At 42.4% G+C, this 24,948-nt stretch overlaps 1 long non-coding RNA gene across 1 annotated transcript in view; it reads right to left on the bottom strand.

The window, feature by feature from the left end:
* Positions 1 to 6,639: 6,639 nt before the first annotated feature.
* The window catches only part of LOC141074854 (uncharacterized), a 93,483-nt gene continuing 75,174 nt past the window's right edge, over positions 6,640 to 24,948 (bottom strand). The window contains exons 2-3 of the long non-coding RNA XR_012227223.1: positions 8,900 to 8,999; positions 6,640 to 7,128 (exon numbers count right to left, since the gene is read on the bottom strand). This is a non-coding gene — a long non-coding RNA (uncharacterized lncRNA). The remainder of the gene's footprint in view (positions 7,129 to 8,899; positions 9,000 to 24,948) is intronic.

Genomic DNA, 24,948 nt, shown 5'->3' with positions numbered 1-24,948 from the left:
TACCTTACCTCCCTGCAAAGATACATTTGAGCATCCCAGTCACGTCAGCCGAGATCAGAATCAAGATTGGAAAATGGGAGTTGAAATTTGAAAGAAAGACAGTAATGTCACCTGAAAATGAAAAAATGAAAGCAGAGGAAAGATCTGACAGAGCAGAAGCAGATGACTAGAAATATATAAGATTGCAGGACCACATGCGAGTGATGTTAGGGCTAAGGGTCTTGCTTGTTGGCTTAAAACTTCCCTCCTAAATCATTTGTTTGATTTGAACAATAATACTCTTTCCACCACCTTTTTAATCTCCGCACAACTTCTGAAAAGACTCCTTTTGTCTGATTAGGGCTTGTCAGTGTGATTGATGTGCCCCAGCAGTCTGAGGTACATCCTCTCATCTTGACTGCTCGTTTTGATAACCAAGTTGAAAATGACCCTTCTTGACATCCTCATCTTAAAATACCTGTGTTTCTTGTGGCCTAGATAATGTAGCACAGGCTCAGAAGGCAAAAGGTTCCGCTGGGAGGGGATGACAGCCAACGCTATTATTTTCAGAATATTATAACTCATTGATATCAGATAAGGAAGGTAACTTTAAGATAAATGGCAGACAAGATGCTTTTCCATTTTCTATTCCATAGGATTATCTACAGCTGGAGATGTCATTTTAAAACACAAATTGTCTTCTTTACCTGCAAGTCTTGAATCTACCGCTATAAGGATCACATACTGATAATACTATAGTAAGAAATTGACAAGTCGGCATGAATATCTCATTGTGACAATATAGTTACTGTTAATTGCAGAGTTAAAATGTATGTATTAAAAAGGAAAAAGAAGCAAATTGGATAAATGGTATCTAAATATCTAGAGATTAAAGATATTTTTCAGGCAAATAAAATATTAAAATAGTTTAAATAACACAATTGGTTAAAATCATATAAATCTTGATAATATGCTTGTTTTTAGGATTAGGATTTTTCACAGCCCTCTCCTACTACTGTGTGGATGATCTGCAGCAACCTGTAACTCACTGGCTGACATGTTAGTCCTATGGCTAACGCAGGATTGAAAACCAGATGTCACCAAAGACCCAAAGATTGATAGGAAGGAAATGATGAAAAATATAAAAGGGTTCGAATGGGATTAATTCCCATTGGCATCTAGGCTTGCGGAAATAAATAATAACAAAAACAAAAACAGCTAAATTCATTCTCTCCAGCTCCAGTGCTGCCTATCTGCTGCTGCCCTGTTTTTTGTTGACAGGCTCCAGCAGTGACATCATGACTACAGAGAATGTGACCGCTGCAGCCAAACACTGGGCACAGGAGTTTGAGTCCCGTACATCACCGCTGAAATCCATAAGGATAACAATCAGCTATTCAGATGCAGGCAGCAGCAGGGCACTCATAAAGTAGCATTGCGGACAATTAAGAACCCTAAAGATAAGCATATAAGAAATTGTATTATTTAGTATTTCAGCTATTGTGATATTCAAACGTTTAATCCCAGCCAATCCGTTTAAAAGTCAGTTCAATAGGAATTTTAACATCTTATTTTTATTTTTTTATTTTTATCCCCAGGGTTACCCTGAAATTGCTGTATTTGCCAGTCTAGGTTTTTTTTTAATTATTTGCATTACATCATATGTACATTTTGGATATTGCAAAATGTAAAAAAAAATGTAGATTTTTTTGTGTTCACAAGATTTTATATTCTTTACAGTAGCAATGATTTTTAATATGTTGTGTTCAATCAATTGCTTGCTGACATGGAATATTTCTACTGGATGTTGTATACTTAAATCATGTTTTGATTATACCCACCCACATGTCATAACCCGTGCCCTTCGTTCTGCTGATGACCTGAGGTTATCATCCTCAATAATCAGAACCTCCCACTCACGTCTCCAAGACTTTAAACGTGCTGCGTCAATTCTTTGGAATGCACTTCCCAGGTCAATACGATTAGTCCCCAATCCCCACAATTTTAAGCGTGCCCTGAAAACACATTTATTCAGACTGGCCTACCGCCTCAACACATTAACCTAATCTATCCCTGGGTGGCACAGTCACAAGTTTTACCATAACCAGATCCCCCGCATCATGTTCCCACATGTTTTATGCATCCATTAGCCCTCTGTGTCTGTACTGTTACACACTTAACATTATGGCTGGTCCATACAATCTGGGCAATTGTTACCACCCCACCTTTCGTGTCTACCTTTTTCCTCATAGACTGTAAGCTTGCGAGCAGGGCCCTCATTCCTCTTGGTATTTGTTATAATCTATGTGATTATTGTTATGCTGTAATGTCTATTGTCTATACAATCCCCTCTGAAATGTAAAGTGCTGCGGAATATGTCGGCACTATAGAAATAAAATTTATTATTATTAAATTTATTATTATTAAGAGTCACATGGACCAGAAATGCATGTCTGTCCTGACTATAAAAGTTCTTGTTTTTGCTAGATGGAACAAAGCTGGAACCGTTTTATATTAATGATGATTGTTTGTCTTCTATTACCTATGTAGATTAATTAAATGCAACAGTATATTTTTTCAGGTTATTCTACAACACCAACATTTTATGTTCTAGAAAGAAAATATTTTAAAAAGTTTGTTATTTTGTAGTGTTACTAACATAGCACCAGCACAGTTTTTATTCCCATACTTTTGACAAGCAATTTCATACCTATATGGACTAGGATGAGCAGTGTTTCTGTAACACATGACAAGGGCCTTGTAACACCTAGAGTCAAACCGTGCACGGAGCATGGTCTGATACTTCCATATCCCCTGAACAGGGGAGGAAGTAAAAGAGAGTATAAAGACATCGTTTAAAAACAGAAGCAATCATCTCCGATCCCATGCTGTTTTGTCTGTGTACTCTCTTTTGTTTCCTCCCCTGCCCAGGAGATGTGGTATATCCGACAATGTTCCTGAATGGTCGGACACATCCATTATACAATACATAACAGGTGCACATTAATAATTTTTTAACAAATCTAATTGTTAAACTTACTTTCATTCTAAGATCTATTATTAATTAAAATGTACTTTGCTATTGGGACAATCCCTTTTCTTTTCAATGGTCTTTTTATTGAAAATAATACATGAATAAACATGAAATCAGACAAAATGTAGCGAACAAAACATTAAAATGTCAGAATAAAGGAGAATCCTTCTACTAAATAATACTAACCATCAGTACTCTGCGATGTGAAATAATATATAGTGGTTCAAAGAACCTCACATGTCAACAGCGTCACAGCTTGCCAATTTCGTGAAGGATAATAGACCTCAAATCGCTACAGCTCATAAAACAACCTTCTTACTAGAGTTGTATTAAGATATAGAAACATTATGAAAAAAAGAAAAAGAGGTACAGAAACATGAAAGAAGTAATGAAAGGGTGAGAACGAAAGAGGGGGGAAGGGAAAGGGTTGAAGGGGAGTAGGCATAAATCCTTTCGATGCTAAATTGACTCAATTTAATAGTGTTCCGTTAGTCTTATTTATGTTTGTGAGTGGACCTAAAATGAATCCATGGGTGCCATATTTCGTCAAATGTCGCTTTTGAACAGTTTACTATAGCAGCTAGTTTAGTCACGTGGTATAACATGTCTACCTTTTCATATAATTGGTGGATGGAAGGGATAGTTGCTGTTTTCCAAAACTCAGGGATTAATAATTTCCCCTCTGTCATAATGTGTTGTACCAGAAGTGAAGCACGTTTGTGTTCTGTTCAGATGGGAAAGTTTAATAACACTGTTTCAGGCGTCAGTCTGACTGATGTTCAACACACCTTGTATGAATTGGGACAACAGTTTTAACTCCTTAATGACAGTGGGATTTTCCATTTTTCCATTTTTCTTTTTTGATCCCCTTTTTTCAAGAAACATAACTTTTTTATTTTTCTGCCAATATGGTCATGTGAGGGCTTGTTTTTTTGCTGGACGAGTTGTACTTTTTAATGTCACCATTGATGTTACCATTTAGTGTACTAGAAAACGGGAAAACAATTCCAAGTGCTGTGAAATTGCAAAAAATGTGCAATTCCACAATTTTTTTTTTGTTTGTATATTGGTTTTACCATGTTCACTAAATGCTAAAACTGACCTGCCATTAATGATTCTCCAGGTCATTCAGAGTTCGCAGATACCAAACATGTCTAGGTTCTTTTTTATTCAAGTGGTGAAAAAAAAAATTTTGCAAAGGAAAAAAATTTGTGCCATTTTCCGAGACCCGTAACGTCTCTACTTTTCGGGATTTGGACTTTGGAGAGAGCTTATTTTTTGCAGGTTGAGCTGACATTTTTAGTGACGCCATATTGGGGTGGATATGATGTTTTGATCGACTATTATCGCATTTTATTAAAATGTTGTGGTAATCAAAAAAACTTAATTCTTGCATTTTGATTTCTTCTCATTACGTCGTTTACCAATCGGCTTAATTGTTTTTATATTTTGATAGACCTGGCGCTTCCGAACTCAGCGATATCAAATATGTGTATTTTTTATTTTTTTAGATAGTTTTTATTTGAATGGTGTTTTGAACTTTTATATTTTTTAAAATATTTTTAAATACATTTTTTTTCTACTATTTATTTGTTTCAATAGTTCCCTTAGGAGACTTGAAGCTGCGATCTTCCAACCATTTGTTCTACGCAGAATTGTTAATACAATATAGTAAATTGAATTGCTCTATGCAAAATTGTTGATAATATGCCGAGAGAACTAAAACTTAACGTTTTCATTTTACTAACAGGAAAATATATCTCTGTACCGTTTTAGCCAGTAGATGGAAAAAAAAACTGAGGACTTTCAATTTTCTATTTTTCTATTTTATGAACACATAATTAAAACTTAAAAGAAGACTGAGACTAAGTAGCAAAATGTTGTATAATCTCAAAGCCTTTCCGGAGCTGTCCTCTTGTGTATATAGAGGTAGAAATCAAAAGTAATTAGTTTTTTTACCGGGGAAGTTTAAGTCCAGGCCAAAGAGGAAAAAATAGATGGCACTCCATGATGCAGTAAAACAATTCTTTCTTATTCAATACAAGTAGTACATGGATGCAGTGGAGCAGATGCAGTGGAGGACGATCGCCATTTTGCATCAATCAGACGCTTCAATGGAACTGGTGCTGAAGCTGGGCCATAGTACTAATGGTCCTTCTATGGGCTAATCATTTTCTTTGCTGTTTGTATCACATACAATCTTCATTTAGCCTAGGGAGGGCGAGATAGTCTCAGGAGCAGGGAGAGTGGCTGAATACAATCTGTAGAAAGGGTTTAGGGCTGTGCAGTCCATTGCCAAATATGTAGCTGCATTTTTTTTGCTGAGGGTGAACATTTTTTATATATTTTGATCCATATGCTTTGTGTTACTTTTTTGTGTTATATAACTGTAACACCACTGCCTGCATCCCTGCATGGCTTCCCATCCCCCACCATGAAGGGACACCGACGTACTCACCACCTTAGGCTGTGCAGAGAGCTCCTTGTCCTCTGCTTGCTGCATGTTTAAGGTGCATGCGCGAGAACATCCTAATTCTTAAAGAGACAGTGTGTGAGCTCGTAATGTATACCCAACCTATTGCTGAGGGTCACTTGGTACTAACGCACCTCCACCTGTTGGGAGGGGCCTGTGTAACATTAACTTTCGGAGAATGTGCAACTACTGAGTTGCCAAGTCTTGTCCTGTTTCTGATCTTGCCTGAACCTGTTTCCTTTGGTCTTTATACCTAGGCCTGAACCCTGAACCTGTACCTGTATCTACACTTGTCCAAATTAGGACCTATCCCTGAACCTGTTTGTATTTAAGTCAGGATCTTTCCCTAAAGCTGCTGTATCTGTATCTATCCCTACACCTGCAGAGTCTGAACTAGTGCCTATCGCTAAACCTGCAGTGTGTGAACCAATACCTATCTCTAAAACTGCAGTGTTTGAACCACTACTTAAAATGTTGTCGTTATGTAACATTAGTGATCTGTGTGTACACTTGCTACTTCATTGTAAGTACCCTGTGTGAATCTGGTCCTGTCTATCCTGCGTGTACCTGTCCATGTATTGGTCTTGTGTGAACTTTATCCTCTCTGCCTTGTGTGTATTTGTCCTTGTAATTGTCCCGTGCTCACCGGGACAATCTGAGAGAGGAAATGCCTAGCGAGGGTCTCTGCTGAAGGTAGACTTGCCATAGGTACAAAATGCGCTAACTTAGAAAATCTATCAACAATAACCCAGATGACCGTGTTACCCCGGGATGAAGGAAGGTTGGTAATGAAGTCCATGGACAAGTGGCAAAGGCACCAATTCCCCGGCCATCCGGCAATGAGAACTCTTAGAACGGGCACATACCCCACTCACAGCGACATGCTTCTTTATATCCAAGGCCATTAAAGGCCACCAAAACACTAGCTACTGCCTCTCCTGTGGCCGAAATGCCTGGGTGGGCACTCAGTTTTGAATCATGGAATTCCCGCAGGAGCTTGGTCCGTAAATGCTGGGAAACAAAAAATTTGTTTTCAGGTTTGGACCTTGGAGCTTAAGATTGAGCCCCCACAATTTCCCGCTCCAATTCCGTCGACCATGGCAGCTGGACCAGACGGCCGGCTCAGGGAAACAAGACAAGGCGAGACAAGACGTTAGTTCAAGTAACTTCATTAAGGAACACTTCAGGGTACAACAGGTGCAAAACGTAAACACACAGTACATATAGCAAGGTGCCTGCTAGGGCATGCCGAGGACCAAAGCATGGTAAGTGCAAGATGGTAGGCAGGGGCACGATGACAACGGACTCCGGACAGCAGGCAACGATCAACCAGGACATCAGATTCTGTAGCTCTGTAGGTGATCGGCAGGATCCGGACATCCGGTAAGCAAATCAGGGTTCCATGCAAGGAGACAAGACAAAGTTAGAAACAGGATGCGTGTCAAGGAACATGCTGGGGTTCAAGACAGAGTGCGTGCTCGAGGACACGCCAGGATCCAAGATAGGGTATGGTGGCATCGGAATCCGGAGTTCTGGTTTCGACTGACAGGATCCAGGAATCAGACTGCGGAAATCAGCTCCGGACATCAGGCTGCAGTCATCAGGGTCCGGACCTCTGGCAGCAGTCGGCAGGTTATGGAATCTGGCAGGCAAGACAGGGTAAAAAGCAGAGCAAAGTAAGCAAAAGAATTTGTGCAAGAGTAGCATGAAAACGCACAGTACGAGAACCAGCGTGAGTGCAAGGGAGCACGGAAACCACAGCTGGGGCACCGGCAGGCGGTACCGACGGTGGCACAGGTGGGCATGACTAGAGGTGGCACAGCTGAGGCACACACAGGCGATAACCACTATAGCACTGGACGGCGGGCACGGCTGAGGCACACAGGCGAGCACAGCTAGAGGCGGCACGGCTGAGACACAACAGGCAGGCACAGGGCGACCAGGCGCGTGCACGAGGGCACGGAGCCACAAGGCAGGGCTAGGCAAAGGTACAGGACAGAGACGCGTGTGAAACAGCATGGCAAAGCCAAGTACGAAAAGTGCAAGGGCGCACGAAACATCAGAGACAAGGCATAGGGTAAGAGGCAGAGTCCTGTGCATGCAGAGGGCATGCCAGGGGCAAAGTACATGGCGAGACCCGCGCGTGCCGAGGCGCACGCCAGGGACAGGGTACAAAGCAGCAACCGAGGCAAGACAGGAAACCAGGCTGAGCTTAGGCAGAATACAGAACCAGGAACAGAGGCATAGCAAGACGAGAAACACGGAATCTGGTCAGAGCTAGCAGCAGAGCATAGGCCGAAGCCCAGAGCCGGGCCAAGGCAGAACCTTGGGACTAGCCTAGAAACGTGCAAGAGAGCACAATAGGAAAGAGTCTAGCAGCGGAGCGTAGGCCGAAGCCCAGAGCCGGGCCAAGGCAGAGCCTTGGGACTAGCCATGGAAAAGAGCACCAAAAGTAAGAGAGGAGGAATGGTGCGTGTCAGGGAGCACTACAGAGCACCAAAGGAGAGAGCGAGGCAGAGCAAGCAAAGACAGAGATCATAGGGAGGAACCAGGCAGAGCAAGACAAGATATGGAACAAGGAACGAGAGCTAGACTGGAGCACAGAACGGAATCAGAGCAAAGAAGGACTACAAGGCAAAGCAGAGCAGAGACAAAACATGGCATGATGGACAAACACTAGACAAAGCACGGGACAAGAGACGGAGTACAAGCACGGAGCGTGTGCAGAGACACACGACAGAGCAGAGTGCAAGGACACAGAATAGAGGGAGAGACCCAGCAGACCAAGCAGCCATGCAGGGAAGCAACACAATACTCAGGCCCTGAGCATAGGAAGGGGCGGTCTGATATAGGGCATAGCACCTCCACTTCCGGGTCAGGACCAGGGGAGAACTTCCAGTTCAGATCCTCCAGTATCACAGGGAGCAGTCACATGATCAGGATTCCAGACATGCAGGGATGATTGCAGAACCAGTACTGAAACCTAGGCAGGTCACATGATCAGAGTTCCAGACATGCAGAGATGATTGCAGAACCAGTACTGAAACCTAGGCAGGTCACATGATCAGAGTTTCAGACATGCAGAGATGAATGCAGAACCAGTGCTAAAACCTAGTCAGGTCACATGATCAGAGTTCCAGGCATGCAGAGATGAATGCAGAACCAGCCTCTGCTGGAACATAGGAAGGACACATGATCTGGGGTTCTAGACATGAAGAGACGATCACAGAAGGCAGAGCAGAAACGCAGGCATCCCGCAGCTCAACAGTCATGAGGTGAGGGTGCACACTGCTCTAGGGAACATGCAGGATAGCAGACATGAGATGCGTGTGCACACCATTCCCAGGGTCATGAGGCAAAACAAACATGGCATACATGACAGACATGACAGGGTTTTACTATCTGAGAAAAACCTTTTTTTGCGAATCCCAAGAAGTGCTGGAGTCCCCTAAGGACCCGAGGCTGGACCCACTCCATAATGGCTTGCACCTTCTTGGGATCCATCCAAAACCCCTGTGGAGAGATTATGAGACCCAAAAATGACAGCTCCTGAACGAAAAAAGAACACTTCTGCAGTTTAACAAATAATTGGTTTTCCCTGAGTCTTTGAAACTCATTTTAACATGTGATAAATGAGAATGTCTGTCAGTGGAATATATCAGAATATCATCCAAGTAGATGAACACAAAGTGGCAAACAAGGTCCAAGAAAACGTAGGCCGCCATCCTTCTTTTTAACAAAGAAAAACCCGGCAGCTACAGGAGACACAGAAGGTCTTATATGCCCCATATGGAGACTCTCAGCGATATATTGCTTCATAGCGAGGCGCTCCAGGCCTGACAAATTAAAAAGATGGGCCTTGGGTAATTTGGCTCCAGGAGTAAGATCAATGGCACAGTCAAATGGTCTATGCGGGGGTAGCGCCAAAGCCTCACTTTCAGAGAACACATCCTCAAAGTCTTTTAGGTATACCCTCCAACAGAAGACACCGAGACAGATTGAGAGAAGAACCACTGTCCACCAATGCTGTAGAGAAAAAACGATCGTTGTCTACCAGCACTTCCACCATTACCAAGACTTTAGGACATAAGGAAAGAATTACCTGAAGGTCTGGGCAGCCTCCTCGACCACTTTCCAGACCTATTCGTTTCCCGTCGTCTTAGAGGAGGACGGGCAATCTTTTCTCCAATGTCTGGGCTCTCCGCAATAGAAACAGAGTTGTTTCTCACGGCGACTTTTTCTCTCCATTTCTTTTAGCAAAGTGATGCCAATCTCCATGGCCTCAGGAGCGGCCCCTGCCTCTTTAAAAGTGAAACAGCCAATCAGAGCGATTTGTAATATGTCACCAATGAATTTGGTGAAATATTTCAATCCTGCCATGGCCAATGCTACAATAGCATCTGCCATGGCGGGAGACCGAGATCTGACCCCCCACACCCCGACTGGCAGCCGTCGCCACCACCATCTGCTCCCCTCCTGCTTCCCTCTGCTCCCCCCACCTTCCGATCCACCTCTCACCCTCCACGGTGCCTCTGATGTCCCTCTGGCCTTCCCGGTGTCCCTCTGTCCTGGATCATGGGTGCCGTCATCTTGGAAAATGGCGGGCGCATGCGCCCGTCGCGCTGCAGATTCATTTTTTCATTTTGATCATGGTGATAAACTCTCACAGTGATCAAAATAAAATAAAAAAGTAAATACACCCATCATTTATCACCCCCATAGGTAGGCACAAATAATAAAAAAAATGTATTTTTCCATTAGGGTTAGAATTAGGGTTAGGGTTGGAATTAGGGTTAGGGTTGGAATTAGGGTTAGGGTTAGAGATAGCATTATGGTTAGAAATAGGGTTAGGGTTAGAATTAGGGTTAGGGTTGGAATTAGGGTTAGGGGTGGAATTAGGGTTAGGATTAGGGTTAGGGGTGGGTTGGGGTTGGGATTAGGGTTAGGCTAGGTGTGTTGGGATTAGGCTTGTGGTTAGGGTTATGATTAGAGTTGAGATTAGGGTTACAGGTGTGTTGGGGTTAGGGTTGGAGTTAGAATTGAGGGGTTTCCACTGTTTAGGCACATCACGGGGTCTACAAACGCGACATGGCGCCACCATTTAATCCAGCCAATTTTGTGTTCAAAAAATCAAACAGTGCTCCCTCCATTCCGAGCCCCAACGTGAGCCCAAACAGTGGTGTAGCCCCACATATGGGGCATCAGCGTACTCAGGAAAAATTGCACAACAACTTTGGGGGTCTAATTTCTCCTTTTACCCTTGGGAAAATAAAAAATTGGGGGCTAAAACAATTATTTTTGTGGAAAAAAAATGATTTTTATTTTCACGGCTCTGCGTTATAAACTTCTGTGAAGCACTTGGGGATTCAAATTGCTCACCGTACATCTAGATAAGTTCCTTAGGGGGTCTAGTTTCCAAAATGGGGACACTTGTGGGGGTTTTCCACCGTTTAGGCACATCAGAGGCTCTGCAAACGTAACATGACGCCCGCAGACCATTCCATCAAGTCGGCATTTCAAAACGTCACTACTTCCCTTCCGAGCCCCGACGTGTGTCCAAACAGTGGTTCTCCCCACATATGGGGCACCAACGTACTCAAGACAAACTGGACAACAACTTTTGGGGCCCAATTTCTCCTGTTACCATTGTGAAAATAAAAAATAGTGGGCTAAAAAATCATTTTTTGAGGAAAAAAAATATTTTTATTTTCACGGCTCTGCGTTATACACTTCTGTGAAGCACTTAGGGATTCAAAGTGCTCACTATGCATCTAGATAAGTTCCTTAGGGGGTCAAGTTTCCAAAATGGGGTCATTTGTGGGGGAGCTCCAAAGTTTAGGCACACAGGGGCTCTCCAAACATGACATGGTGTCAGCTAACGATTGGAGCTGATTTTCCATTCAAAAAGTCAAATGGCGCTCCTTCCCTTCTGAGCTAAGCTTCTCATATTTTTCTTACTATTCCATAGCTGAATTGCTGTTCAAATTTCATATATTCTATATTGACATGCTTTAGCATGATAGAGTGCAACCTTATTTTGTATATTGTATATGAAGGTAGCTCCTCCTGGTATGCACCTATTCACACTAGTCTGGATGTGCCAGTCAGTTTTTTGTCTTTTGTATATTAGCTTACTGACCGAGCACTCCGCCCTCCACCAGGTGGTGATTTTAACTACAGCAGGTTCCTACTTACCCATAAATGCAGGCATTGCTGACAGAGGTGTCCACATTCACCCAGGAATTCAGACATCAGCCTTAGAGAGGTATTCACACAGTGTAGGTACCCATCAGATTTTGAGGCCACCTTGACGTTGGTTGATGGGCAGATATAATTTGGCCAAGTTATATGCTAAGCGTCTCATATTTTTTCTTAATATTCCATAGCTGAATTGCTGTTCAAATTTCATATATTCTTTTTTTGGAAGTGCATTGAGCAGCAAGGTGGTGTGCTGGTAAAAGGGGGGGGGGGGAAACTCTTTTAAATCTTCTGCCTGAGCGAGTGTGAACGAGCTGAGTGTGACCTGAGCGTAAGTGCGAACTGTGGTAAGTGTGTGACTTGAGATTCAGTGAAGAGGTATTTGGAAAACCTATAACAAATACCTGTGTGAGTTGCTGAATTGTAGATTGCTGAGTGCTTTCTACCTGTTCAATTTTTGGGGGGCTTGGGGGCTTGTTTAACCTATTTTTTCTCTCTACAGGGTTAATCTCTTATTATACAATCTGTGTTTTTAAGGGTTAACTATATTGTATTTAAATCTTGAGGTGTAACTATATTCACAAGGGGTTAATTAAGGCTGGGAGTTCAAACAGTAATTAAGGGTTTATAAGGGGCAGCTGGTTGGGGCTCAACTCCTTTTGGAAGTGCATTAAGCAGCAAGGTGGTGTGCTGGTAAAAGGGGAAAAAAAAAACAACTCTTTTAAATCTTCTGCCTGAGCGAGTGTGAACAAGCTGAGTGTGACCTGAGCATAAGTGCGAACTGTGGTAAGTGTGTGACTTGAGATTCAGTGAAGAGGTATTTGGAAAACCTATAACAAATACCTGTGTGAGTTGCTGAATTGTAGGTTGCTGAGTGCTTTCTACCTGTTCAATTTTTTGGGGGGTGGGGGCTTGTTTAACCTATTTTTTCTCTCTACAGGGTTAATCTCTCATTTTACTATCTGTGTTTTTAAGGGTTAATTATATTGCATTTAAATCTTGAGGTGCAACTATATTCACAAGGGGTTAATTAAGGGTGGGAGTTCAAACAGTAATTAAGGGTTTATAAGGGGCAGCTGGTTGGGGCTCAACTCCTTTTGGAAGTGCATTGAGCAGCAAGGTGGTGTGCTGGTAAAAGCGGGGAAAAAAACTCTTTTAAATCTTCTGCCTGAGCGAGTGTGAACGAGCTGAGTGTGACCTGAGTGTAAGTGCGAACTGTGGCAAGTGTGTGACTTGAGATTCAGTGACTTTGGATTCAGGGAGTTTCCAAGGGAGGTGTTACTGAATTGCTGTTATATTTTATTAATACTTTTTATTTATTTTTGCTTATCTTATTGTCTGGTGCAATCCCCATTAGGATGTGCTCCACTATTGCCAATGCCATCCAGTGCACGTCTTGCCGCATGTATGAAATCCTTGAACAGCCGGTCGAGGGTGCATACTGCTGTGCGAGATGTGAGCACGTTGTGCATTTGGAAGCACAGATATTGGATCTAAATGTGCAGCTGGCAACACTGAGATCCATAGACAATATGGAAAGGAGTATTCTGCTCACTGAGCAGACGCTCAATGGGATAGATGAGTGGGGGATGCTAGGTTGGAGCTGCAGGACAATGAAGCAGCTAGGTGGGTGACAGTTAGAAGGCAGAGTAGAGGGAAGAGCACCAGGGAGGCTAGTCCTGATCTGGCACACCCCAATAAGTTTGCTAAGTTGGCAGATGAGGGGAGTGTCAGTGCAGGAGTAGCACTGCTGCAGCAAGGCATGTCCTCTGAAAGCCAGAGGAGTGTCTGCTCCAGTAAGGGAGGAAATAGGAGAGCAGGGCAGGCCAGACAGGTGCTGGTAGTGGGGGACTCAATTATTAGGGGAACAGATAGGGCAATCTGTCACAAAGACAGGGATCGTCGAACGGTGTGCTGCCTACCTGGCGCTCGAGTCCGACACACCGCTGATCGGGTTGACAGATTACTGAGAGGGGCTGGTGAGGATCCAGCGGTCATGGTGCACATTGGCACAAATGACAAAGTTAGAGGTAGGTGGAAGGTCATTAAAGATAATTTCAGGGAATTAGGCTGTAAGCTTAAAGCAAGGACCTCCAAAGTGGTATTTTCGAAAATACTTCCTGTACCACGTGCCACGCCAGAGAGGCAAAAGGAGATTAGGGAGGTTAATAAGTGGCTCAGGAATTGGTGTAGGAAGGAGGGGTTTGGGTTCCTGCAGAACTGGGCCGACTTCTCAGTTGGCTACAGGTTCTACGCTAGGGACGGGCTGCACCTCAATGGGGAGGGTGCAGCTGTGCTGGGGGAGAAAATGGCTAGAAGGTTGGAGGAGTGTTTAAACTAGGGATGGGGGAGGGTATTCCTTTTATAGGAGGGGAAGACAGTGAAGATAGAGACCTGGGCACAAATAATGACATTGGGGGTGGGGGTGGCATGGGGGGGTGGGGTTAGAACAGTTAATAATTTAAGAAAGAATAGAGGTACAGAGAGATACAGAAAGTGCATGTATACTAATGCCAGAAGCCTCGCCAACAAAATGGAGGAATTGGAGTTAATGTTGTTGGAACATAATTATCACATGGTGGGGATATCTGAGACATGGCTGGACGAGAGCCATGACTGGGCGGTTAATTTACAGGGCTATAGTCTGTTCAGACCGTACAAATAAGCGAGGGGGAGGCATGTGTTTATATGTAAAATCATCCTTAAAACCCATCCTTCGTGATAATATATATGAATCTAATGAAAATGTAGCGTCCCTGTGGGTAGAGATAAGGGGAGGGGGGAAAAATAATAAATTACTGATAGGGGTTTGTTATAAGTCTCCAAAAATAATGGAAGCAACAGAGAATATCCTCATAAAGCAAATAGATGAAGCTGCGACTCAAGGAGAAGTCATTATTATGGGGGACTTCAACTACCCTGAAATACATTGGGGAACCGAAACCTGCAGTTCCAGCAAAGGTAATAGGTTTTTGACAACTATGAGAGACAATTACCTTTCACAACTGGTTCAGGACCCAACAAGAGGGAGGGCACTGTTAGACCTAATATTAACCAACAGGCCAGATCGCATATCAAATGTAAGGGTTGGGGGTCACTTGGGTAATAGTGATCACAAAATAATGAGTTTTCATGTATCCTTTAATAAGATGTGTAGTAGAGGGGTTACAAGGACACTAAACTTCAGGAAGGCAAATTTCCAACGGATGAGAGATGATCTTGGTGCAATTAACTGGGACGATATCCTGAGACATAAAAATACACAAAGAAAATGGTAGACATTTATTAGCATCCTGAATAAGACCTGTGCACAATATATACCGTATGGGAATAAACATGCTAGAAATAGGAGGAAACCACTATGGCTAAATAGAGCTGTAAGGGGTGCAATAAGAGACAAAAATAAAGCATTTAGAGAATTAAAGCAGGTAGGTAGTGATGAGGCATTAAATAAATACAGAAAATTAAATAAATTCTGTAAAAAGCAAATCAAAACAGCAAAGATTGAGACAGAGAGACTCATTGCCAGAGAAAGTAAAAATAATCCCAAAATATTCTTTAACTACATAAATAGTAAGAAACTAAAAAATGATAGTGTTGGCCCCTTTAAAAATAGTCTGGGTGAAATGGTGGATGAGGATGAGGAAAAAGCCAATATGCTAAATGACTTTTTTTCAACAGTATTTACACAAGAAAATCCCATGACAGATAACATGATCAGGGATAAAATTATCCATTAAATGTCACCTGCTTAACCCAGCAGGAAGTACGGCGGCATCTAAAAATCACTAAAATTGACAAATCCCCCAGCCCGGATGGGATACACCCCCGAGTACTGCAGGAATTAAGCACAGTCATAGATAGACCATTATTTTTAATCTTTAAAGATTCCATAATAACAGGGTCTGTACCACAGGACTGGCATATAGCAAATGTGGTGCCAATATTCAAAAAGGGGACAAAAACTGAACTTGGAAATTATAGGCCAGTAAGTTTAACCTCAACTGTGGGTAAAATCCTGGAGGGTTTTCTAAGAGATACTATACTGGAGTATCTGGAGAAGAATAACCTTATGACCCAATATCAACATGGGTTTACAAGGGACCGTTCCTGTCAGACTAATCTGATAAGCTTTTATGAAGAGGTAAGTTCCGGACTGGACCAAGGGAATGCAGTGGACGTGGTGTACATGGACTTTTCAAAAGCTTTTGATACGGTGCCACACAAAAGGTTGATACATAAAATGAGAACAATGGGGATAAGGGAAAATATGTGTAGGTGGGTTAAGAGCTGGCTCAGGGATAGGAAACAAAGGGTGGTTATTAATGGAGCACACTCGGACTGGGTCACAGTTAGCAGTGGGGTACCACAGGGGTCAGTTTTGGGCCCCCTTCTTTTTAACATATTTATTAATGACCTTGTAGGGGGCATAGAGAGTAGAATTTCAATATTTGCAGATGACACTAAACTCTGCAGGGTAATCAATACAGAGGAGGACAATTTTATATTACAGGAGGATTTATGTAAGCTAGAAGCTTGGGCTGATAAATGGCAAATGAGCTTTAATGGGGATAAATGTAAGGTCATGCACTTGGGTAGAACGAACAAGATGTATAATTATGTGCTAAATTGTAAAACACTGGGCAAAACAGTCACTGAAAAAGACCTGGGTGTATGGGTGGACGACAAACTCACATTTAGTGGCCAGTGTCAGGCAGCTGCTGCAAAGGCAAATAAAATAAGGGGATGCATTAAAAGAGGCATAGATGCTCATGAGGAGAACATAATTTTACCTCTATATAAGTCACTAGTGCGACCACACTTAGAATACTGTGTATAGTTCTGGTCTCTGGTGTATAAGAAAGACATAGCTGAACTGGAGTGGGTGCAGAGAAGAGCGACCAAGGTTATTAGGGAACTAGTGGGTCTGCAATACCAAGACAGGTTATTACACTTGGGGTTATTTAGTTTGGAGAATCGAAGGCTTAGGGGTGATCTTATTACAATGTATAAATATATGCGGGGACAATACCAAGACCTTTCTAATGATCTTTTTACTCTTAGACCTGTGACGGGGACAAGGGGGCATCCTCTACGTCTGGAGGAAAGAAGGTTTAAGCATACTCACAGACACGGATTCTTTACTGTAAGAGCAGTGAGATTATGGAACTCTCTGCCATATGATGTTGTAATGAGTAGTGTTGAGCTTTCCGATACCGCAAGTATCGGGTATCGGCCGATATTTGCCGTATCGGAATTCCGATACCGAGTACCGATACTTTTTTCGTATCGGATACCGGAATCGGAAGTCCAAAATGCAATGAGCCACTTTTGTGGCTCTGATTGGCTGCCGAAATGACGTCATCATGATGCGCTGTCTGTGCGCTTCATAATGCGCCGTCAGTTCGCGCCTTCGGGGGGGCTGTGCCGACTGTCCGGGGGTCTGTACCGGCCTGCCGGTGGTCTGTGCAGGCTCCGGTGGTCTGTGCCGGCCTGCCGGGGGGCTGTGCCGGCCTGCCGGTGGTCTGTGCAGGCTCCGGTGGTCTGTGCCGGCCTGCCGGGGCGCTGTGCCGGCCTGCCGGTGGTCTGTGCAGGCTCCGGTGGTCTGTGCCGGCCTGCCGGGGGGCTGTGCCGGCCTGCCGGTGGTCTGTGCAGGCTCCGGTGGTCTGTGCCGGCCTGCCGGGGGGCTGTGCCGGCCTGCAGGTGGTCTGTGCAGGCTCCGGGGGTCTGTGCAGGCATCGTCCGATGGGACTACAAGTCCCATCGGGCGATGCCTGCTACCATGACAGTGATTGACACATTAGCCAATGATGGGACAGTAGTAGTCCCATCATCCGGCTAATGTGTTGAATGTAAAAAAAAAAAAAAAATTACATGCTACATACATGCTACATACATACTACATACATACAACATGCATACTACATATATACTACATGTAACATACATACTACATATATACTACATACTACATGCATACTACATACATGCTACATGCTACATACATGCTACATACTACATACATGCTACATATATACTACATACATAATACATATATACTACATGCATGCAACATACATACAACATATATACTACATGCATGCAACATGCATACTACATATATACTATATATACTACATGTAACATACATACTACATATATACTACATGCTACATACATGCAACATACATACATAATACATATATACTACATGCATGCAACATACATACAACATATATACTACATGCATGCAACATATATACTATATATACTACATGTAACATACATACTACATATATACTACATGCTACATACATGCAACATACACAATACATGCTACATACATGCAACATACTACATACATGCAACATACATACTACATACATGCTACATACATTCTACATACATACACTACATGCATGCAACATACATACTACATATATACCACATGCATGCAACATGCATACTACATATATACTACATGCATACTACATATATACCACATGCATGCAACATGCATACTACATATATACTGCATATATACTACATACATACTACATATATACCACATGCATGCAACATGCATACTACATATATACTGCATATATACTACATGCATGCAACATACATATATACTACATACAATACATACATATAGACATACAGTACATATAACATAGAGTACATACTCACCGTCACTTGTCACTTTGATCCCCGAAGCCATTGTCGCCTGAGGAATAAATATCAAAATAAAAAAACACCAATATACTTACCCTGATCCGCAGAAGTCCACGAGGGTCCCACGTCCATCTTGCGTGGAGAACAGCAGCATCAGCTGATGCTACCGTTCTCTACCAGCTCCAGGAATACAATGATGGAAGGTAGGTATCCTTCCGCACTGTATTCCTCCACCACTGTAAAAAAAAAAGTCCCTAGTCTCACTTTATGAATTTCCCACGCAGCAATGGCATAAAGTGAGACTAGGGACTTTTTTTTTTTTTTTAAAGTGGTGGAGGAATACAGTGCGGAAGGATACCTACCTTCCATCATTGTATTCCTGGAGCTGGTATAGAACGGTAGCATCAGCTGATGCTGCTGTTCTCCACGCAAGATGGACGTGGGACCCTCGTGGACTTCTGCGGATCGGGGTAAGTATATTGGTGTTTTTTTATTTTGATATTTATTCCTCAGGCGACAATGGCTTCGGGGATCAAAGTGACAAGTGACGGTGAGTATGTACTCTATGTTATATGTACTGTATGTCTATATGCATGTATTGTATGTAGTATATACACTCACTGGCCACTTTATTAGGTACACCTGTCCAACTGTGTGTTAAGACTTAATTTCTAATCAGCCAATCACATGGCGGCAACTCAGTGCATTTAGGCATGTAGACATGGTCAAGACAATCTCCTGCAGTTCAAACCGAGCATCAGTATGGGGAAGAAAGGTGATTTGAGTGCCTTTGAACGTGGCATGATTGTTGGTGCCAGAAGGGCTGGTCTGAGTATTTCAGAAACTGCTGATCTACTGGGATTTTCACGCACAACCATCTCTAGGGTTTACAGAGAATGGTCCGAAAAAGAAAAAAAATCCAGTGAGCGGCAGTTCTGTGGCCGGAAATGCCTTGTTGATGCCAGAGGTCAGAGGAGAATGGGCAGACTGGTTCGAGCTGATAGAAAGGCAACAGTGACTCAAATTGCCACCCGTTACAACCAAGGTAGGCAGAAGAGCATCTCTGAACGCACAGTGCGTCGAACTTTGAGGCAGATGGGCTACAGCAGCAGAAGACCACACTGGGTACCACTCCTCTCAGCTAAGAACAGGAAACTGAGGCTACAATTTGCACAAGCTCATCGAAATTGGCCAGTAGAAGATTGGAAAAACGTTGCCTGGTCTGATGAGTCTCGATTTCTGCTGCGACATTCGGATGGTAGGGTCAGAATTTGGCGTAAACAACATGAAAGCATGGATCCATCCTGCCTTGTATCAACGGTTCAGGCTGGTGGTGGTGGTGTCATGGTGTGGGGAATTTTTTCTTGGCACTCTTTGGGCCCCTTGGTACCAATTGAGCATCGTTGCAACGCCACAGCCTACCTGAGTATTGTTGCTGACCATGTCCATCCCTTTATGACCACAATGTACCCAACATCTGATGGCTACTTTCAGCAGGATAATGCGCCATGTCATAAAGCTCGAATCATCTCAGATTGGTTTCTTGAACATGACAATGAGTTCACTGTACTCAAATGGCCTCCTCAGTCACCAGATCTCAATCCAATAGAGCATCTTTGGGATGTGGTGGAACGGGAGATTCGCATCAGGGATGTGCAGCCGACAAATCTGCGCCAACTGTGTGATGCCATCATGTCAATATGGTCCAAAATCTCTGAGGAATGCTTCCAGCACCTTGTTGAATCTCTGCCACGAAGAATTGAGGCAGTTCTGAAGGCAAAAGGGGGTCCAACCCGTTACTAGCATGGTGTACCTAATAAAGTGGCCAGTGAGTGTATGTATGTTGCATGCATGTAGTGTATGTATGTAGTATGTATGTAGCATGTATGTAGTATGTAGCATGTATGTAGTATGTATGTTGCATGTATGTAGCATGTAGTGTGTATGTTGCATGTATGTAGCATGTAGTATATATGTAGTATGTATGTTACATGTAGTATATATAGTATATATGTAGTATGCATGTTGCATGCATGTAGTATATATGTTGTATGTATGTTGCATGCATGTAGTATATATGTATTATGTATGTAGTATGTAGCATGTATGTAGTATGTTGCATGTATGTAGCATGTAGTATATATGTAGTATGTATGTTACATGTAGTATATATAGTATATATATAGTATGCATGTTGCATGCATGTAGTATATATGTTGTATGTATGTTGCATGCATTTAGTATATATGTATTATGTATGTAGTATGTATGTAGCATGTATGTAGTATGTAGCATGTATGTAGTATGTATGTTGCATGTAGTATATATGTAGTATGTATGTTACATGTAGTATATATGTAGTATGCATGTTGTATGTATGTAGCATGTAATTTTTTTTTTTTTTTTACATTCAACACATTAGCCGGATGATGGGACTACTACTGTCCCATCATTGGCTAATGTGTCAATCACTGTCATGGTAGCAGGTATCGCCCGATGGGACTTGTAGTCCCATCGGACGATGCCTGCACAGACCCCCGGAGCCTGCACAGACCACCGGCAGGCCGGCACAGCCCCCCGGCAGGCCGGCACAGACCACCGGAGCCTGCACAGACCACCGGCAGGCCGGCACAGCCCCCCGGCAGGCCGGCACAGACCATCGGAGCCTGCACAGACCCCCCGGCAGGCCGGCACAGCCCCCGAAAGGCCCATACAGACCCCAGAGAGGCTGTACAAGGCAAAAATAGGGTTTTTCTTATTCCGATACCGGAAGTCCCATAGACTTGAATGGGACTTCCGGTATTGGAATCGGCGATACCCGATATTTTTTTTAGATCGGCCGATCCATTCCGATCCGATACTTTTAAGTATCGGACGGTATCGCTCAACACTAGTAATGAGTGATTCCCTACTAAAATTTAAGAAGGGACTGGATGCCTTTCTTGAAAAGTATAATATTACAGGGTATATACACTAGTTTCCTTAATATTGCATTGATCCAGGGAGCTAGTCTGATTGCCATATGTGGAGTCAGGAAGGAATTTTTTTCCCCAATGTGAAGCTTACTGTTTGCCACATGGGTTTTTTTTGCCTTCCTCTGGATCAACATGTTAGGGCAAGTTAGGATAGGATATGGGTTGAACTAGATGGACTTAAAGTCTTCTTTCAACCTTAATAACTTTGTTACATTGACATGCTTTAGCATGATAGAGTGCAACCTTATTTTGTATATTGTATATGGAGGTAGCTCCTCCTGGTATGCACCTATCCACACTAGTCTGGATGTGCCAGTCAGTTTTTTGTCTTTTGCTCTGCGTTATAAACTCCTGTGAAGCACTTGGGGGTTCAAAGTGCTCACTAAACATCTAGATAAGTTCCTTGGGGGGTCTAGTTTCCAAACTGGGGTCACTTGTGGGGGAGCTCCAATGTTTGGGCACACAGGGGCTCTCCAAATGTGACATGGTGTCCGCTAATGATTGGAGCAAATTTTCCATTCAAAAACACAAATGGCGCACCTTCCCTTCCGGGCCCTGCCGTGCACCCAAACAGTGGTTTATAACCACATATGAGGTATCAGTGTACTCAAGAGAAATTGCCCAACAAATTTTAGGATCCATTTTTATCCTGTTACCCATGTGAAAATGAAAAAACTGAGGCTAAAAGAAAATTTTTGTGAAAAAAAAGTCCTTTTTATTTACGGATCAATTTGTGTAGCACCTGGTCATTCAAAGTGCTCGCTATGCATCTAGATAAGTTCCTTGGAGGGTCTAGTTTCCAAAATAGGGTCACTTGTGGGGGTACTCCAATGTTTAGGCACACAGGGACTCTCCAAATGCGACATGGCAACCGCTAAATATTCCAGCATATTTTACATTCAAAAAGTGAAATGGCGCTCCTTTCCTTCTGAGCCCTGCTGTGCACCCAAACAGTGGCTTATGACCACATATGAGGTATAGGTGTATTCAGGAAAAATTGCCCAACAAATTTTATGATCCATTTTATCCTGTTGCCCATGTGAAAATGAAAAAATCGATGCTAAAAGAAAATTTTGTTTGGAAAAATTAAAATGCCCATTTTTTTCCTTCCACGTTGCTTTAGTTCCTGTGAAGCACCTGAAGGGTTAATAATCTTCTTGAATGTAGTTTTGAGTAGCTTGAGGGATGCAGTTTTTAGAATGGTGTCACTTTTGGGTATTTTCTGCCATATAGACTCCTCAAAGTGACTTCAAATGTGAGGTGGTCCCTAAAAATTTTGTTGTAAAAATGAGAAATCGCTGGTCAACTTTTAACCCTTATAACTTCCTAAGAAAAAAAAATTTGCTTCCAAAATTATGCTGATGTAAAGTAGACATGTGGGAAATGTTATTTATTAACTATTTTGTGTCACATAACTCTCTAGTTTAACAGAATAAAAATTAAAAATTTGAAAATTGCAAAATTTTCAAAATTTTCACCAAATTTCCGTTTTTTTCACAAATAAACGCAAAAAATTATCGACCTAAATTTACCACTATCATGAAGCCTAATATGTCACGAAAAAACATTCTCAGAATCGCTATGATCCTTTGAAGCGTTCCAGAGTTCTTACCTCATATAGGTACACTGGTCAGAATTGCAAACAATGGCCTGGTCATTAAGGTCAAAATAGGCTTGATCATGAAGGGGTTAAACTGATAGGACATAATTTGTAAAGGCACACGCCTGTCTATATAAGACCTCACAACTCACAGTGCATGTCAGACCAAATGAGAATCATGAAGTCAAAGGAACTGGCCAAGGAGCTCAGAGACAGAACTGTGGCAAGGCACAAATCTGGCCAAGGTTACAAAAGAATTTATGCAGTACTCAAGGTTCCTAAGAGCACAGTGGCCTCCATAACCCTTAAATGGAAGAAGTTTGGAACCAACAGAAGTCTTCCTAGACTTGGCCATCCAGCCAAACTGAGCAATCGTGGGAGAAGAGCCTTGGTGAGAGAGGTAAATAAGAACCCCAAAATCACTGTGGCTGAGATCCATAGATGCAGTAGGGAGATGGAAGAAAGATCGATAAAGTCAACTATCACTGCAACCCTCCACCAGTTGGGCCTTTATGGCAGAGTGGCCCGACTGAAGTCTCTCCTCAGTGCAAGACATATGAAAGCCCGCATAGAGTTGGTAAAAAACACATGAAGGACTCCAAGACTATGATAAATAGGATTCTATGGTCTTATGAGAGGAAAATAGAACTTTTTGGTGATAATTCTAAGTGGCATGTGTGGAGAAAGCAAGACACTGCTCATCACCTGCCCAATAAAATCCCAACCGTGAAACATGTTGGTGATGGCAGCATCATGCTATGGGGGTGTTTTTCAGCTGCAGGGACAGGACGACTGGTTGCAATTGAAGGAAACATGAATGTGGCCAAGTACAGAGATAACAAAAAGCAAAAAACACAGATAAAAAGTAAAAAATAAACTGCAAATAATGCATAAAGGTAATAATAATAATAAGGGTATCTAGTAAACATAATTTTGATCAAAATAATGTACAAGCCATCCCGCCACGTCACGGCAACCCTTGTGGGACAGTCCTACTCTAGTATTTAAAACCTTTTCACTTGCCGAGTGACGTGAATGTGAACAAGGATCGAAGGACTGACCCACTAGTAAAAGCATAGACCAGACTGGATGGCTTTCCCAGCTCAGAAAGAGGGCGGTCACACCCTTATATGCACTGAATGCACAATGAAATGGATAAAAAAAACTGAAGTCTGAACTGAGAAAATAAATTAATGTGTATGCACAATGTAAGTGCATATTAACACATGACCATTAACCAGAGAAAACAAAAAGCAAAAAACACAAATAAAAAGTAAAAAATAAACTGCAAATAATGCATAAAGGTAATAATAATAATAAGGGTATTTAGTAAACATAATTTTGATCAAAATAATGTACAAGCCATTCCGCCACGTCACGGCAACCTTTGTGGGACAGTCCTATTCTAGTATTTAAAACCTTTTCACTTGCCAAGTGACGTGAATGTGAACAAGGAACGAGGGACTGACCCACTAGTAAAAGCACAGGCCAGACTGGATGGCTTTCCCAGCTCAGAAAGAGGGCAGTCACACTCTTATATGCACTGAATGCACAATGAAATGGATAAAAAAAACTGAAGTCTGAACTGAGAAAATAAATTAATGTGTATGCACAATGTAAGTGCATATTAACACATGACCATTAACCAGAGAAAACAAAAAGCAAAAAACACAAATAAAAAGTAAAAAATAAACTGCAAACTCTTTTTTACTTTTTATTTGTGTTTTTTGCTTTTTGTTTTCTCTGGTTAATGGTCATGTGTTAATATACACTTACATTGTGCATACACATTAATTTATTTTTTCAGTTCAGACTTCAGTTTTTTTTATCAAGTACAGAGATATCTTGGATGAAAACCTCTTCCAGAGTGCTCTGGACCTCAGACTTGACCGAAGGTTCACCTTCCAACTAGACAATGACCCTAAGCACACAGCTAAAATAACAAAGGAGTGGTTCAGAACAACTCTGTGACCATTCTTGACTGGCCCAGCCAGAGCCCTGACCTAAACCC

Source organism: Dendrobates tinctorius, unplaced genomic scaffold, assembly GCF_039654945.1.
Source record: "Dendrobates tinctorius isolate UK_male_01 unplaced genomic scaffold, ASM3965494v1 ptg000338l, whole genome shotgun sequence".
Classification (NCBI taxonomy): Eukaryota; Metazoa; Chordata; class Amphibia; order Anura; family Dendrobatidae; genus Dendrobates; species Dendrobates tinctorius.
The sequence above is the reverse complement of the archived record's forward strand: the minus strand, read 5'-3'. Positions and strand labels throughout refer to the sequence as shown.